This window comes from Thunnus maccoyii, chromosome 10 (genome assembly GCF_910596095.1).
Source record: "Thunnus maccoyii chromosome 10, fThuMac1.1, whole genome shotgun sequence".
In the NCBI taxonomy this organism is placed as follows: Eukaryota; Metazoa; Chordata; class Actinopteri; order Scombriformes; family Scombridae; genus Thunnus; species Thunnus maccoyii.
The window spans coordinates 4,019,366-4,035,888 of record NC_056542.1 but is presented as its reverse complement, the minus strand read 5'-3'; the positions used below and the strand labels follow the sequence as shown (position 1 = coordinate 4,035,888).

Here is a 16,523-nt window from a genome sequence, read left to right as displayed (position 1 = left end):
TCAGAAATCAGAAAAGGTATTATATGTCCCCTTTAAAAGAGCTGCCAACTTAGCTGAAAGGACACTGGGATACAGTGGAGAGTTTAATGAACCTGCTTGACCAAACAGTCCCAGGAACAAGTCTGGATTACCAGCCGAGCAAAGCAGGCAACTGTCCCCGAAGCCTCAGATCCACAGCGTCCTGAGGACCCCGTATTCATTGATTGTCAGTTGGTTAGTGGTAATTTAATGCAGTTAACCACGGCCAGAGCTTGAGAATGAATGAACATATATCAGCAGAATTACAATTTACCCACAAGCAGCTTTAATTCTAATGGTTTCAACCTTCAGGAAGAAAAGATAAATCGATCCGTACAAACACACCTCACTTCTCCGGCCTTCCTTTTTACTCCCAGGTGAGTTGCGTCGTCAGCAGCGGAGCGAAACCGCACAGGTAATCAAACCGGTAGTGACTCTTGAGTGCGCAGAGGCCGGAGGAGACGTGTACTAACATGGCCGAATTACACGGTCCTGCTGTGTCAGTCTGTCTGTCAGATTACAGAAACACAGCGAACAGAGCTATCAGCTTACTGTCACACAGGGCGGCTGCTATTCACATCCAGCCTCTGCACACACACACACGCACACACACACACACGCACATACACACACAGCGAGCAGGTTTCCTCATCCTGAACAGGATCCTCCCGGGCTGTGGCCAGAATTTCTGACCCATGAATCTCTGTTCTGGTCGTGTGTGTGTGTGCGTGTGTGTGACAGATAGAGGCCTCTCTTTTCCCAGCTCACCCCCCATGAATAAAAACACAGACAGAAAATGAACCCTTGTTTAGCCATCGCCACACACACACACACACACACACACACACACACACACACACACACACACACACACACACACAGACACACAGACACACACACAGACATACTGAGGCTAAGTGTCCTTGCAGATGGAAAGTAAAATATGTGGCCCATGAAACGGAGCTTGAATGTTGTCTGTGTGTGGTGGTGTGTGTGTGTGTGTGTGTGTGTGTGTGTGTTGGAAAATAAGTGTGTATGTGTGTGTAAATGTTTAATGGTGTTTGTAGTGTATAAAAGTAGGTGGGGTCATTACAGAAGATGCTGGCTTAAATCTGCAGGCTGTTAAGAAATGTCAAGATGTTTCTGTGTTGTTTCAAGTGCACAAGTTTTATGAAGTCAAGACTTTATGAGTGTATCTTAATCTGTTGGAATGACCAAATAGTTTAAAAAAATAACACTCTATAGTTCAATGAGAATTTACAACCAATATTGAAATAAAAAATAAAAAAGAAATGACGTGAGTTGGTTTGGTTTGGTTTGGTCTGGTGTGGTTTTATTCTGTCATAAAACAACTGACAGATGCAGAAACACAAAATACAAAATACACATACTGTAAAGAACTCCACATCAAGCTGAAACTACAATATTGATATATTGCGTCATAAAGCTGATATGGCTAACACGTTAGCAAGCAGTTGCTTATTTACACATGAATCACGTTTGTGTCCATCTGATGAATGTAAGTCTGGTTTGGTCTCCACTAACTCCTAAGAAAAAAAATGTCTCTTAAGCTGTTAGATCTTCCACTTTCTTCACTTCTTCAGCTGATTTCTGTGTGTGTACATTTGGATTTATCAGATCTAGTTTGTTGAAAACAGCTGCCTGCTGCTGCTGGAAACACTGAGACTGAATTATACTGTAAATGTGCTGAAAAACAAAAAACAGCTAAAAGCTCTGTAGAGGCACACAGCAACACCTCTCGCATTACAGACAGTCATTTGATCCACTGTTCACATAAATACATGTATTATCGCATTAAAGACTGAGACTGTGTCAAGTCGGGTAAATTCTTAAGTGCTGTTTTCAACTAAAAACGACGATGCATCCACAGCAGGCGTTCCAGCTCGTTTCTGCAAATACCTTCGTCCATAACTCTCCTCCTGGGCATGTGAGGAGGACAGACAAGCACAGAAAACCAGCAAAGAAGAAACTGTATAGTATATCAGTTTCCGCAGCTGCTTTCTGATGTTTTGTTTATTGGGAGATTACACCAGTTTCAGCAAGAGAAAGGTGTTAAATAGCTACGTTTAGCTCTAAACAAGCAGAACAACACTCACAAGAGGCTGTCCGCCATTGTTGTTATTGTCGTTGTGTTTCTTCTTCTTCCTCTTCTAAGGAAGAGGAAAAAGCCACCATCTGTTTTGTCAGCTGTATGACATTATTTATACAAAGCTCTGTTTTCCTCGTACACATGACAACGCCAAGCCGACGTTTTCACATTTACACACTCTGGAAGATGTTTTGGAAAAACTCAATTTTTCAGGGGAGAAAAAACACTGTTTTAGTCTGGATGAAGGGCCAAAACAGTGAGAAAAAGATGCTTTTACGGATTTAGCACTACACTACTATATCGCTACTATACTACTGATGATCACCCTGCCTACAGCCATATTCACTCTCTACAGTCAGACCCCTGATGTAAATGACCTCTAGTATATGCAGAGTGGAACAAAAAGCCAAATTTTAAAACACCACAGAGCACAAATACAGTTTATATACTTACTATAAGCATGTAGTGAACATAAAGTGAGTAAGAATATAAGAAATGTGCTATAACATTACTTAAAAATACTGATTTCATCCCTCTAAGTTTTTTTTATGAAGCTCATAGGCTGTCAGAGATAAAGAGTGTGAGGTCTGTGTGTGTAAAAAGAGGGTTAAGCTGCACACTTCTGTTTCTTCTCTCTTCCCTAAAGCAAATTAAAGTTGATGGTGTTCCCGTTACCTACCAGTACACACAAAACACAGCTCACTTAGCTTCTTCAGATGGTCTTGGCTTTTTAAATTTCATATTTCTGTATTTCTTCTACATGCACAATGACTTGAAATGAGTGCAGCACTAGAATAAGGTTGACTTCCTTCCTCATCAGTATTATAAATAGATAATAAGAAGGTCAGAACAAAATAATATAAGCACACACTACCATGACATTAAAGCTGATACATGTATGATTTGGTATTATGAAGTCAACATGTGGATCAGTACTTACAGTAAATCTCTCGCTTCTCAATTCAGAAGAAGGTGGGTTCTGGTAATCTGGGTAAAAAAAAAATTGCTCCAATTCTATGTTTTTAGATTTAGTTGCATGTTGGAGTGCCGCAAGAGTTAGTATTTTTGCCTCATCAGGGGGTTACATGGCATTTAAATTGGTGTGGTGTGTTCACTAAATTACAGCTGGTTTTCACTCACGTGTCCCCCCAAGTCAGACATGTCAAATGTGTTCTCAAAATAAAACTTGCTTGCTTCCCATATTCCTGCTTGTCACATGTGTGCTCCTCGAGAGTCCAACTGCGTGTCGGGCGTGAGCTCCACAAATCCAAATGTCTGTCAGGTACTCTCATCAAGTCATTATCGAATGTGACCTCCAAATACCAACCGGTCAATAAAGTTCTTCTTAAATCCGACTGGATATCAATCTGAGTTCTCGAAAATCCAACAGTTTGTCAAGTGTGCGCTCACTAAATCCAACCCATCACCACCTACATGTTCTCTAAATCTATGTCTTCATCAAATGTGTTTAACAAACAAAAAGTGGCGTCTTTACATTTGTTCATATTCTTTTCAGTTTGTATTGTAAAAGTCTGACAAGAAACGGTGCTGCAGCTAAAATATTAAAGATTCTGACTTGACAAAAAAGGCAGTAAAACCTTTTGGTCATTTTAATTTTTCTATGTTTTCTGTAAACCTTATCTCGCTTATGCTGATGATGGCTTCTGGCTGAAACACGTCCGTTTCTGTCCACAATAAACAACACAAAGATAGATCCGTGAGTGCCGGTGTTTTCTTGTTGTAAACCTTATCTCAGGGTTAGGGGTTAGGGTTAGGGTTGGGGCCAGGGTTAGGGTTAGGGTTAGGGTTAGGGGTTAGGGGTTAGATATAATGATCTAAATGTGGTCTTAAAGTCTTCTTTACACTTCCAGATATTTAATTAGTAAATCCCCTTATTTTTAAATAAATACATTAGTTATCTAATCAGTCATATTTAAAGATATTTAGTCTAAAAACAGAATTAACAAAAGGCTAAAAAAACAACCTAATCAGCCTTAAAAAGCCACACAGAAACAATATTGAAAGCATGACATCAGTTTCCGCAGTGATTGCTCTGACAAGAAATGAGTACAGGGGGAGAAAAAGAATGGATTTATTTATTGAAAAGGGAATGAAGACATGTCTGAGGCCGCTGTCAGAGACGTGAGCCAACAGCAGAAGAATTATGGACTCCCTTGTACTGACTGAACTGGGAATGGAAGGTCATCCCACCATAGCTCTGACCTCCTGACTGGTTTTAGTCTCTGGGCTCGCAGCTTGTCAACAACATTTTTAGGTAGCAACATATGCTGTTCTACTGTAACTCCAAAGCTCGTGCGTGTCAACAAAATCCCCACCGCATGGCTATCACACCATCTCCGGAGCTATTTGTTGGCTCTGGCTGTGTTGACGGAGCGCTGATGAGATGCTTGGCTGTTTAATGTGAGTGTAATGTTCCGCTAATGTCTCTGCAACGGCATTATCTGATCGGCTATTCTTGGCCCGAGGCTAATGCTCGTGGTGATTACAGATAGTGATGAGGACAATGTTTCAAATATTTGTTGCTTGGTCGGGTACCAGGGTGGACTAATGCTTATGGACTCGTGGCACCCTGTAACGGAAAGTTCAGTGGTTTTAAGCCCCGCAGCAGCCGTTAAGTCCTGTCAGTGACCTTGTGTTGGGATAACTCACTCATAATCATAATAAATCATAGTAATTTGTCTTAAATAAACGTGGTGAAAACTGCTATAAAAATGAGTTGTTGGAGAATGTCTTGAGGAATGTGGTAAAACTGAAAATCTCTATTAAAAATAAGAATTTGATGCCACTTATATTATTAGATGTTGATAATGAGGTAAAATCCAGATGTTTGTCATGTTATGAAGGGTTTTTGGTGTATTAACATTTTTATTTGATGCAAAAAGATTGCTGATGGCAAGTGGTCAATCAGTTTTACATGATAATCCAGGGCTCTTTATGGTGCTCCTGAAGATTTTCACAGAAGTCTTAAAGGTACCCTTGTATGTTAACATGCACTGTTTCCCACCAATATTGTGTATTTTATGTATCTTTAAGGCCTAAAAAATTGGTTGAATTCATTCAACTAACAGTGTTGTCCAATGATAACAGAATCACCTTCTTTCAAAGAGGAGATAATGATAAAATGATAAAAAGGTAAGAAAACATTTCCTGTCTCATAAAACATTTGCAGAGAAGAATCTTGAATTAGAAGAATCATCCATGTTTGCTTGCTAGCAGTCTTCTTCTCTTCCTGTCCGTTGGCAGCACATTACTACATACCTTATCATGTTACCGCCAATGATTGTCATTCAGTCGAATAGTGTGAGACCATCAGCACCCACATGCATGACCGTCCTTTAGCATGTGCAAAAGATACTAACACTAAAACCGTTGCTCCCAGGCACCAACAGTAGTCAAAAACTCTCCAGGGTAACTTTTAGGAAGTGTTTAGACTGATCACATTGTGAATTTTTGCCTTTTGTTATTTGTGTGAATTAGAGCACTGAAGTGTTTTTGAAGTTTGATTCACCCCAAGCAGCCAGTGTACCAACTAGAGATGTCAGTTTCAGTTAATTTCGCTTTCGATAGACCAACACCCATTAACCAGTAACTAACTGGTTAATTTTTAAGAAAAGTTGTGATGTAGCTTTCGTTTTTGAGAGCTGTCCAGCAGTCGGTGGTCAGAGCTAGCTTGTCTGCTCTGGTTAGCTTGACTTTCAGCTCATCCTTTGTCTCCTCAAAGTGTTTTCGACGTGTTTAGTCACAGTAGCTCTCAATGGCATAACATACTCGGGCTCAGTGTACCGAACAAGCTCTTTGGTGATCTTTGGTTGCAACTGCGAAAAACAACATTACTTTTTTAATACAACTTACATTATAGTATAGTTACATACTCACACTCTTTATAAGACTTTTATAAGACTACCTGTCTTTTGAACTCCTTATCACCTGTCACAGTGGTATTTTGCAGCTTGACATATTCCGTTTCTGCAGCAGACAAGTAGGAAGACGCTTTGGACTCGTTTTCACTCATCATAAATTTATGTCCTCAGAAAAACACGTTACCCGGAGCCTTCAGAAACTCCCACAGGTTCAACTGGATGATGTTGTGAACATGTAATTGTCTAGCTGTTAGTGGAGTGTGTATGAAAGTTAACCTATAGACCGATAAGTGTAATCGGTCAAAAATATTCTCGGCGGTTAACTGATTAACTGTTGACATCTCTGGTACCAACTGTACAGACAGTAGCTGTTGAATTACTAGCAACATATACACTGTGTGTGCCAGTCATACACAGTGTAAAGGTCCCATCTATACATAAAATAAAGAAAGTTCTCTGTGATAAAATATAGTATTTGAAATTCAAGGTTCACTCACCAGCTGTTTTTTTTCCGTGTTTGGGGATTTGATGGAGCAAATCATTGCAGCATCAAGACTGTTGAGCATCTCAAGTTTACCTCAAGGACAGTGAGGCAATATTTGAACTGGAATAGCAGCAGGTACTATGGGAAAAATATATCAACAGTTTATTAAGTCAGTATGATGCAACGGGGAGTTTCATCGAAGTAATCTAATTAATCAAAAGCATGTTGATAAATCCTGTAAATTATAGCAAAGAAAGAGAGGGAGATTGGGAGACGGAGGGAAAGAAAAGGAAATAGATTTAGGGAAGGGGGGGCGAGAAGGGAGAGGCAGGAACTATTCTGGCTACGATAACCATCAACAAACCAGACAGTCTTTCAGAGGTGGAAACCCAGATGTGTATGTGTGTGTGTGCGTTTCCCCTCAGGTCATGTAACATGTGGTAAGGAGGCAGTGTTTTTGCGGTAGTGTCCATTCAGGCTCTGGCTCCTGAGGGAACCTTCCAGAAGGAATGAACGCTCTTCCTCTGGGAGGCCCGTGTAGGAAGTGCAGCTTTCAGCGGGGAGGAACCGGCCTTCACACCCCCTGCTGCTTTTCACATTAAGGCCGTGGCAGCTATGTTATAGGATATAACCGTTAATCTAATGTATTTTATGGCGGCTACTAGTTCAGTTAATACATTTCATGGGTCAAACCAGTTACACAGGGTTTGGACCCCATAACTTTTAATAATAATGTGCACTTGATGTTTTAATATCCTGTAAAAACAACTTTTACACACCTAAAGATGATTTTCGTTTGGAGACATTACATTTTTGGGGGGCAGCTTATTCTAGCACACATGTGTCATAAATGTAATGTTGATTGAAATGTTTCATACGTTTCTCCAAAACACATTACAAATGTTGCTTCCAATACAATGTGAGACCAGAATCTGGTTTTAACTGATAACAATAATGATTATAATTAATATCTCTAATGAAAAAATAACCAAACATTTAATTCTATACATCTAACATATAGAATGCAAATACCTGGCATTTAACTAATATATATTCAAAAATGGTAATTGCATGTGGCTATGTTTTAACAATGTTAGCTTAATATTACCCCTTTAACCTCACAGTTGGCTTTACCATTCAAGCATTTTGTTTGGAGAAGAGTTTGGCTTAAAGGGGACATATTCTGCACATTTCCAGGTCTATATTTTGAATCTTGGGCTCTACTAGAATATCTTTGCATGATAAATAGTTCTTATTTATCTTATACTGGCCCTTTATGCAGCCCCTCAGTTCAGCTTCTGTCTGAAACAGGCTTTTTTAGATCTTGTCTCTTTAAGGCCCCCCCCCTCCTAATGAGCCCACTCTGTTCTGATTGGTTAGCCTCCGGAGGCTGACCCTCGGCAGACCTCTGCCAGCTACATAGGCTACGTAAACAAACAGTAGTAGAAGAATTTAATTTCTTTTTCCTCATTTGTTACGCAAAACGGCAACTTCTCAAATACATCTGTACATGTTCGAGCACCAAAATCAGATCAGGAATATGAGAGTGGACAACAGGAACAACCCGTGGAAAAACTTGGCACAAAGACTACGGAATAGACGTCTGTTTATGGACATGTGCAATGAGCTTGAGAGAGTGGAGAAAACATTGCAAACGAAGCATTCACAGCAAGTTGAAGCCCTGGCTTTTGACTCGCAGGCAGCATTTTTACATAACACTATATAGATAACAGAAAATCCCAAAAAGCATGATATGTCCCCTTTAAAGGTTAGCCCATGTGCCAGATAAATGCTTGGAAGACAGTAATAAGTTGCTAGTTGTTTAGCAAATATATACATTATATGGCAGGTACGCTCATGTATTCTTATATAACAGAAGCAGATCATATTGCCTATAACATTTAGACTTTTATTTGACTAATAGATTCAACCTCTGCAGTATCTATCAATCAGCTGATACATGAACATCCTGCAAGTTGTAAAAGCTAATGGTTTGGCTGAAGCACTCTGACAGAACAGCGTCGAGGCTCACAGATTCACCTTTTGTGGCGGTTAGCGGTCAGGCTAATGCATTCCAACATTTATAGTGTTTAGAGGTCGGGCCTCATGCATTCAGCCTTTGTGATGGTTAGCGGTCAGGCTAATGCATTCAGACATCCAAGGTCACTAGTGATTCAGCTAATCGGCTTTAAAAAAATGTTTTAAAACATTTAAACTGGTTTAGCTGGACATCATTTGACTTTCTAGGCAGAGGACGCGACCACAGAAGAAGACAGATAATTTAACAAAATAAGCTGAATCAACCACCCTGTTAGTAAAATAAATGTTCTGCATTTTTTTGCAGAAGGACTTTCTTAATTTAATATGACTGGGAACCAACACACACGTCTTCTGTTGCTCTTTACTCAACTATTTGTTTCTATTTTTGTAATTTGCTTATGTACACATTTATTGTTCTCATCAAATATTGTGATATATCTCTTTATTAAGGGCTATAAGATAAAATTTGCATAGTTGCTTTACATTGATTCATATCCATTCAGTTTCTTGAGCTTTTTTGGTATAATGATAAGTAAGAAACTATATTTAATAGGGAAAGTCTATATTTCAAAACAATACATAATTACAGATAATCATGTAGAGAGGGACGTAGAAATGTGTTTAATATGTGAACTAAAAACATATCTGGTCGTACAGATGGTGTTGCAGAGACGAGGTTTGCAGTTTTTGGGGGCGATCAGGAGTTGTTTTACTCTCTAATAAAGCCCCCTTTTGTTAGCCCCATTCCCCTTGAATCCCCTCACCCTCCACCCCCCCCCCCCCCCCACCCCACTTTTCTTAACAAGGGACCTTTAATTTGGCGAGAAGGAAGCAATGAATTGTAGAGCATACTTTTCCACGGGCGGCCTGGGAAGTGTAGACCCCTCGCTCTCTCTCTCTCTCTCTCTCTCTCTCTCTCTCTCTCTCTCTCTCTCTCTCTCTCTCTCTCTCTCTCTCTCTCTCTCCTTGTCCCGTGCAAAACCCAATAGGTAACACATGTGAGACTTCAGCTACTGCACTCCTCCTCATCGCTCGCTTTCTATGTTCCTCTCTCTCTCTCTCTCTCTCACTCCCCCGCTCGCTCACTTTCACGCTCATCGGGCACCGATGCTTTTGAAATGTAAGAATCAGGCGCATGATATGAAAATAAATCTGATATAAAAACTAAAGCACAAGCTTTTCTTTAATGTATCATAAAGCTCCCGTCACTCTTGAGTCACGAATTTCAAAATTTCAAATAACTTAAAAAGACGGAGGAGATAAAACCAAACCATCACCTTAATCCTTCCCAAAGCTCATTTTTCTTGTTTTCCACAATTCCAGCCCTTTAATAAATATGGAAAGGGCTTTTCCTTATTTTCTTGCACAAAGTTGGATCAGTGAACTTGTTTGGTTTCTGTGTTGAGAACTTTATTTGTTGATCATTTGGTGTTTTGCTGTGAGTTAAGCCCTGAAGGAGCGTTTTTGTATCACAAATACAGAAAGCAAACCTTTTTTATTCAACACATGGACAACGTATCGACCACTAATAGTCTTCCTCAGGTAAAGGTGAGAGTGTGAACACACCTGTGTATGTATATATCATACATGTAAGAATTATATTGTCTTTTTGTGCAGATAATTGCTACCCAGCACCTGCGAGGATGTGCAAACAAATGATTTATACAAACTCCATCTGCTTCCACTTGGACTCATAAACCATTATCAAGTCTCACAGGGGATATACTCTACTGGACGTGTTCTTTTATCTGCTGAAGAGGTTTATTCATACAGTGAGTTTCATTCTGACCACTGAAATACCAACATGCTCTCTCTCATTTTTGTTTATTTACCGGTATGTGATCTTTATTGTTGATGATTCTCTCACTTGTGTTTCTTTTTATCTTTTATCTCTCTGCTGAAAAAATATATTCATACGTAATGTGTGGCTCTCGGGGTAGCTTCTGTCGGTGTGTGTGTTTAGCTGTGTGTGTGTGTGTGTGTGTGTGTGTGTGTGTGTGTGTCAGGGAGAGTTTATCAGAGGAGACGTGTCAATTAGCTGGGGGGCACAGAAGGCAGAGCCAGAGGTCAGAGGTCGGGCCGGGGGGTATTCGTCAGCTGTCACTAACTATAAAAACTTACTGTGCTCATGCACATGTTTGTGTGTGTGTGTGTGTGTGTGTGTGTGTGATGGCGAGGGCCTCGTTGCGGGTCAGTAGTCACTGAGCCGAGACTGAGAACACATGCTTTTACACACAAACACACACCAGCTCACTGTGTGTGGTGACACCTTCATGGCAGCACAAAATTAAACTAAATTACCTTCTAAAGACCCATGTTTTATTTCTCCTAGATACAGTATACATATACATTTTACTAGATCATTAAGACAACATCACATCCTCACAATACTGGACTCTGCCATTCAGAAATTGGAGGCTTTCCAGTTGAAAAGCAGAATCTAATTAATTCATCTTTACTACAATTACTGTTTTAAAAATTCTCCTTCCCTCCTCTCACTACTCTGATCCCACTATGAGGTGATTTATCTGTTATCTACTGTAACCAAAGCAGTTCAAACTCATGACATTTTTGGGAAAAGAGCAGTGAGCTCCCACCAAATACAATCCAAGCACAGTGAATCAATTTATTTGTCTCGTTAGTTTGTCTCTGACAAGTTTTCCCATTTTTGGAATATATTTTGAGTTATTCTTTAGAAGATCCAATCCAGTCATAAAGAATCTGTCAGCAAACTTTATCGCCTGTATCTCAGAAAGATCTACATACTGCTAATGAATAACACGGAGTTACATGTTGCCATGTGTGAAAACGGCACCACAGACTCTGTTAACCAAAATAAATAAATACATATTTTTTATGTTGAAATTGAGTTAGACTTTGGGATGTATTCCAGGTAAACATTCACTAAGAGACATCATCGGCCAATAAAAGTGTCCGAACTCCTACAAACATCAATAAAAGCCAGCTGGTTTCAGTGTAGACTCGTCTGTTAATGCGACCGATGCCAAACGTCTCATATAAACAGCTGAGAGTCTGAAACAGCTTTTAAAAATGACGCATTTTTTTAAAAATGCTGCAACTTTTAAATGTTGTAATGCTTACTCGATATCGAATTTCAACTCTGGACATTCTTTTGTAGTTTTTGCCATCATTTATATCAGTAATAATAACATTTTACTCACCTAGTTAATTGCTGAAATCTGAATACAACATAACACAAATGCAGTCATTCAGGTCAAGAAAACAGTCAAATTATTACGCAAATTGTTCGTTGCAAATATCCATCGCAGTTTACAGACTGACTTCCTGTTTCTACTCTCTACCGTACTAACTGTAGCTGTGTGCACACAGTTTTTCTGCACAATAAGGGGGATTATTACAGACATTTACTGACAGATACACTCACTTGTGTTTTTTGTTCCAAATGAAGTGGTTTAGATAATCTTGATGGACTTGTTCAGAACTTGTCTGACTGCTCGTGTTTTTTACTTTGTTGTAGCGATGATGAGTTCAATGTTACCATAATCAATGGAAATGATGACCAGAGTTACACAAATACGACCCATTAACCTGCAGAGACTTCAGACATTTATTAAAGAAAAGAAAAGAAAAGTTAAATCCCCGTCAGACCTCAAATGATGACTCTTACATAATGATTTCAGTTTTCCAAAGTTCACGTATAGGCTTTCTTAAGGTCTGGAAATTACCTGTTCCTCTGAGAGCTTAAGTGTTTTCTCTAGCAGAGCGAGAAGTGATCAGTGTCAGTAGAAAAGTTCTCTCTGTGTTGGCAACCGCTCAAAACAAAGTACAGGCTTTAGACCGCAGACAGAAGCATTATGGCTACATAATGCCTCCTTTCCTCTCCATCCTCTCTCGCTCTCCTTCTCATGCCCTCCATCCCTCCTTCCATCTACATGTCTTCCTCTTTTCTCCCCGCAGTCTCGTGTGTGTGTGTGTGTGTGTGTGTGTGTGTGTGTGTGTGTGCCCAATAATAAGAGCAGTGTGTGTGTTTGTGTGTGATCACAGAGGACATGATTAGTTTCCTTCATTAGGCTAAAGACCAGGCTTTGCTCCATGGCAAATATTGGGCCATGGAAATGAGACATTTACACACACACACACACACACACACACACACACACACACTGAAAGGGCACACCTCTAACACTCATCTAATATGTGCTCACAGTCCTGGACAGGACATTCCTCATTTATTCAGCAAATGGTCACACACACACATATGAAAAGCGTCAAATGCACACACACACACACATATTCTGACCACATTTTGACACTCTCCCACACACGCCGAGTAAACATACACGTTCACAAAATCAAAAGTCTGCAAATACACACACACGCGCACACACTCAAGCACATCCCCATGGAAAGCACACACACTCACACCGAGTTCAAACCACACTCACACACGTGCCAAAGCAAATGGGCACAGGTTGTGGGTCGGCGGTGTGTTCCTGTGGCTTTAATTAATTCCAACGATTAATGAGACGTGATCAGTTCCAGACTGAGCCGGGCCAACAGCCGCACATATGTGTGTGTGTGTGAGCGGCCTTGCACTAAAACACACCAATGGTTTAGTCCATCCAAACATACCGACCACCTTCACTGCTTCACCAACCAAACAGGAGGGGCGGCTACCACGGCTTGATGCTGAAGTACCTTAAAGTGCCGCCGACGGCCGCTAAGTCAGTCATTCCTTTCAACGAGTCATTATGGTCTCAATCATTAAAGTCAGACCCTCTAATAAGTGAGCCGGTGGTCACTTTGGAAATTATTGCACCGTTAATAAGATTTGAAGACTTACAGTAGCTTTGATGTCTGGCGTGTGGGTGATGATTGACAGCTGTGATTGACAGTTGGCTCACCTGCTGCTCTCCCCGGCGCCAGGACTCACACTGAGTCAGGCTATTGTTGCAATATTTCGCTAAGTTTAAGTTTAATTATGATACCTGCCCTGTTAGCACAATTTAGCTGAAGAAGCTAACGGTAGCCCAAGTGTGCAGCGCTCTCTGTTCCCAGTAAGCTAGCGTTAGCTCGGGTCTGAGGTAGCAGGCGTGTTTCCAGAGTGTGAAAGGCAACACCTGCACTCCTTATTTGGAAATGGAAAAGATGGCGTTGACACAGTTCCAAACCAGTGGGTGACATCACACCTCTCTATGTCCATCTTTATATACAGTCTATGTACATTACCAGCTGTTACTACTACTGCTACTTCTGCTAATGCTAACACTACTAATACTACTGCTGCTACTTTTGCTACCATTACAAGGCCATTATGCCATCACCACATAAAACAGTCATTTTAATTGTCTGGTAGATGTTTGTTAAAATCATTCAACAGGACGCCTTAAATATACACTCACGGAGCACATGGTCAATCTAATGCAATCCAATACAACAGCTCTGCCATATATTCTACTTTTACAAAGATTGTATATTTTCAGTTTTCAGAAAGGTGATAAAACTACTTGAGGTTTATCATTGAGGTCCAGCCCATTAACATGCCACCCACACGAGTGGGTGGCATGTTAAAACGCACGTTGGTCAGAACTGCAACTCGCAAATACATACATACGTAAAAACACACCCACACACATAGTGCAAAAATGTTTTTTTTCCCACAGACACACACACACACACGCACACACACACACGTGTGTGGTGTGTAGCTATGTGCTGAGCTGGTGCTGCGCTGGCTGGTAGAGGAGGAAGAGGGTTTAACGCAGACAAAGACAGCCAGGCCCCGCCCACAGGAAGAGACTACCGAGGTGGACACCAAATCTGACCTCTCCCCCCTCCCGCCCCCCCCCACCGAGTGTGTATTTGACCAGAGAGACATCCAACATACGGACAGTGTCAAGCTAATATGTGTGCATGAGCTCATTTCAAGACCGTCTCCCACACATACACACACACACACACACACAAACACACACACACAAACACACACACACACACACACTTTGTGCTGCTGGTTGTATAGTGAGGTTTGGAGTTAGGAGGGAAACTCCCATAGATAGAGGCCCTGATACACACACACACACACACACACACACATATATATATATATATATATATATATATATATACAAACAGAGCTATTTTTCCATCATTTGCGGTGCAGGGAGCTATGTGCCGATGTTTATGGCACTGTATGTCTGTCTGGAAAGATGTAGGGGTGTGTGTGTTTGTGTGTGTGTGTTTGTAAGTTTGTGTGTTTAAGAGTGCGGGAGTGTGTGTGTGTGTGTGTGTGTGTGTGTGTGTGTGTGTGTGTGTGTCCGTGTGTGAAGGAGCGAACAGTTTTCTTGGAAGCGTCGAGCGCTGATGTTTGTGTATACGTCTGTGTTTGTGTGTTTGTGGTGTGTGTACGTATCACTCAGTTTATGTGTTAGTCTTAGATTATCGCTGTGTGTTTTTGGAGAAAGTGTTTATGCAGTCAAATTGGTCTTCCCTTCTAGAGACGTGTACTCACATGTCAGAAGGTCTGGCTCAGCTGCTCTCTCTCTCTCTCTGTTTGTCTTCTGTTTTTTTTTTCCAACAGCCAACAACACTTCATTATCAGATACTGATATTAATGTGGTTTATGTTTAACTTCCTGGTGCTCTAACTTTGTCTCTGGAGCCCCAAACATTTTGAAATAAATCAGTGCTACGGTTGAAATCTACCCCTCATTTACCCCTTCATTATTCCCCACACACAGTCATAAACACTCAATAGTTTACTCTAATAACACATCATCATTCTGTAAAGAGATAGCGGCCACATAATGGATTGTAACTCCCAGTCTTTTTTATTTTTAACTGAAAAAGGCAACGTTTTGACCTCACAGAGTCTTCATCAGGCACATCATGGCCAACATGACGAAGAGGAAGGCACCAAAGTAGTTACATCATGCTGACATCATCGCAAACAACAATTGACACGATTAGCTCATTGTCAGTTCCTGAAGAAAGTCACAGAAAACTTAACATTGGTTGTAAAATCTACATATGTTTTGCAACAAATATTCATATTCTTCATATTCATTCTTTTTTTTTTTTCCTTCATCATCATTTTGTGCCATCACCGACAGGTGTGGAGACAAACAGCTGTAATTCTCACGTCCATCAAAGGCGAAGAATTGCACTCGTTACTAGCCGAGCAGGTTCAACATGAGGACACAGGTTGTAGAATTTGAAAAAGATGGGTTTATTTACCCTCCAAAAAAAGAGAAATGGTAAAAAAAAAGAAGGGAATACTTACTAAATTTGGCTTTAAATGGTCAACAAAACAAAACTGAATGTTAAATATATCAATCTGAACCACAACAGAACTGAACAACTGACTTAAACAAACCACTCTAATGCCGTCATGAGGTGGACATTTGTGGATATGAGTGAAATGTCTACTGGATGGATCGCTATAAAATCTGGTGGAATGATGAATGGTTCGATGATCATCAGGTCAACATTTCTCTCTGTCTGCTACTTTAGTTTATACCAAACACCTGCAACACTAATGTCTTTCTCATCAGTCTCAGCTGTACTTTGAGTAAACATTACCTGCTAAATATCAACATGTTAATTTGGCCTTTGTGAGCATGTTAGCATTCTTACGCTAATATTTACCTCAAAGCACCACTAAGCACAGCCTCGCAGAGCCACTAGTGTGTCTGTAGACTCTTAAATTGACCCCCCCCCCAACGTCCTATAAGCAGAGATGCAGTTTCTCCGAAGGGCCTCCGTGATGAAGACGTACCTAGCTCTTTAGTGATTTGTTTCACCGCTACAAAACCTCCATACCAAACACATCACAGTAGTTTACACCCTTTTCTGTTGGTCTCTGCCACATGTGGATAAATGTCCATTTAAGCCTGAAAACACAACATGTATAAGAAAGTGATTCACCAAACACCCAAACCAGAGCCAATTTCCTTTTTTTTTGGAGGGGGGGGGGGTAATTTCACAGATTCCTTGTTGGTTCATGCTGC

General features: G+C 40.5%; 1 protein-coding gene across 2 annotated transcripts in view; it reads left to right on the top strand.

The window, feature by feature from the left end:
- Positions 1–16,523, top strand: part of bbs9 (Bardet-Biedl syndrome 9) — a 195,321-nt gene that overhangs the window by 133,792 nt on the left and 45,006 nt on the right. The window lies entirely within an intron of this gene.